Here is a 2,701-nt window from a genome sequence, read left to right on the forward strand (position 1 = left end):
CTCTTATATAAATAAAATTAGTGGCTTCCCAAAAAGGAAAGCCTGTTTAAATTTATCGGATGTATTAAATATTCTTTAATAAATTTACTAAATATTTTAAGTAAATTATTATATTTTCTTAACCTCCAAAACCATACAAAGTACGACCTTGTCGTTTTAATGCATATACAACATCCATAGCTGTAACTGTTTTACGTTTTGCGTGTTCAGTATATGTAACAGCATCCCGAATAACATTTTCAAGGAATACTTTAAGTACACCACGTGTTTCTTCATAAATTAAACCAGAGATACGTTTTACTCCACCTCGTCGTGCTAAACGACGAATTGCAGGTTTTGTAATACCTTGGATATTATCACGCAAAACTTTTCTATGACGTTTTGCACCCCCTTTTCCAAGACCCTTTCCACCTTTTCCTCTGCCAGTCATTTTAATAAAAAATTATTTACAATATTTTAACGAACGGATAACACGTGTGTTAACCTCACAAGTATTGTAATGTATGTGAGCGCCGGTACAATTGTGCCTTTTTATATAAAGCATTAAAGATTTTTTAAGCCACGCCTATACAATTTGATTAGTCCATACTCTGATAGCTATCCAATAGGATATGACAACAAAAATTTTGAAATTTCATATAAATATAAATACAACACATTTATTTCGCATTTAAACATTTGACTTTGTAGTATCAAATTGTCGAATATAATTTTTAAAATTGTGTGTTTTTTTGTAAAAACATTATTATTTGAAAATGGCTAGAACCAAGCAAACTGCACGTAAATCAACTGGTGGTAAAGCACCAAGAAAACAATTAGCAACGAAAGCTGCACGTAAAAGTGCACCAGCAACTGGTGGAGTAAAAAAACCACACAGATATCGTCCTGGTACAGTAGCTTTACGAGAAATTCGTCGTTATCAAAAAAGTACTGAATTGTTAATTCGTAAATTACCATTCCAACGTTTAGTACGTGAAATTGCACAAGATTTTAAAACCGATTTACGTTTCCAAAGTTCAGCTGTTATGGCATTACAAGAAGCTAGTGAAGCCTATTTAGTAGGTTTATTTGAAGATACCAATTTATGCGCAATTCATGCAAAGCGTGTTACAATTATGCCTAAGGATATACAATTGGCAAGACGTATTCGTGGAGAACGTGCATAAGCGTTTTAAATGACAATTTAAAAAAAAAAAAAAACAAATAAGAAATATTTTCGGTCCTATATATAGGACCAACATATATTATTAAATAAGAGTATATTATTTTTATTAAAAAATATATATATATATATATATATAAATTATTGAAATAAAATTAAACATTATTAAAATTTTGTTATAATTATAAGCGATTGCTATTTCTAAAAATAAATAAATTTCATAAAATTTATATTATTTTATATTCATTTGAAATATTAAAAAAACTTCTCGCTTTAAAGTAACCATGATATGAGTTATAAATGCAATAAAATTTTATACAAAAAATAATATTTATTTGTTGACGAATAATATAAAAGGTTTACATTTCTAAATAACATATATTTATATATGGTGTGTAAAAAAAAAGAAAAGAAGAAAAATAATTTATATTTTTAATATAAAAAGGCAACCGCACACAGTGTTCCCAAGCGGTCACCCATCCAAGTACTGACTGTGCCCAATGTTGCTTAACTTCGGTGATCGGACGAGAACCGGTGTTTTCAACGTGGTATGGCTGTTGCCAGTAATAAATGAAAATTTTTACAAATATATATTTTTCATAAATATCATTAATATTAAAGTATATTATTAAAATTTTCAATGAAGTAATCAATTTAAATATATACTTATTTATTATACCATATATTTTAAATAAAAATGCAACCGCACACAGTATTCTCAAGTGGCCACCCATCCGTGGTACTGACTGTGGCAAATGTTTCTTAACTATTATTTTATAAAATATTTATACAAAAAATAATTTACTCTTATCAAATATTAATTTGTGGCCTGTATTAAGGCCTATGTTATTTTCATTTTTTAGCAAAAATAATGAAATATTTCAATATATTATTAAAGTAACAGATCATTTCTTTTTTGGTGCTGCTTTTTTAATTTTTGTAGGAGATGATTTGGCAACAGAAGCTTTCTTAGCTTTTGGTGCTTTCGGTTTACGAGCAGGGCTACTTTTGGCAGCGGATTTTGTACTTTTTGCTGGTTTTGCTTTAACTGGTGCTTTTTTTGATGCCGCTGATGATTTTGCAGTAACTTTTTTAGCAGCAGTTGATGATGATGGAGTCGCTTTTTTTGCTTTAGGCTTTTTGGCTGCCAATGATGTAGTTGTGGCTTTCTTTTCTTTTGGTGCCCGTTTACTTTTAGCACTCTTTGCTGAACCTTTTGCTCCACTTTCTTTTTTGGATACTTTTGATTTAGCTGAAGAATTAGATGAAGCGGAAGCAGCCAATTTGAATGAACCAGATGCACCTTTACCTTTAGTTTGTACCAAGGCTCCCTCAGTTACAGCAGCTTTTAAATATTTTTTAATAAATGGTGAAATTTTATCAGAATCCACTTTATAATTTGCAGCTAAATATTTTTTAATTGCTTGTAATGATGAACCACCACGTTCTTTTAAATTTTTAATTGCGTTAACAACCATTTCTGATGTACGTGGATGTGTTGGTTTTGAATGTTGTTTTGTACGTTTAGCACCAGAAGCT

At 29.8% G+C, this 2,701-nt stretch overlaps 1 non-coding gene across 1 annotated transcript; it reads right to left on the reverse strand.

The window, feature by feature from the left end:
* Positions 1–1,605: 1,605 nt before the first annotated feature.
* On the reverse strand, positions 1,606–1,724 carry LOC123304557. The gene has a single exon (XR_006536569.1). It is a non-coding gene; the product is annotated as a 5S ribosomal RNA (ribosomal RNA).
* Between the last annotated feature and the right edge of the window lie 977 nt (positions 1,725–2,701).

Source organism: Chrysoperla carnea, assembly GCF_905475395.1.
Source record: "Chrysoperla carnea chromosome X unlocalized genomic scaffold, inChrCarn1.1 SUPER_X_unloc_66, whole genome shotgun sequence".
In the NCBI taxonomy this organism is placed as follows: domain Eukaryota; kingdom Metazoa; phylum Arthropoda; class Insecta; order Neuroptera; family Chrysopidae; genus Chrysoperla; species Chrysoperla carnea.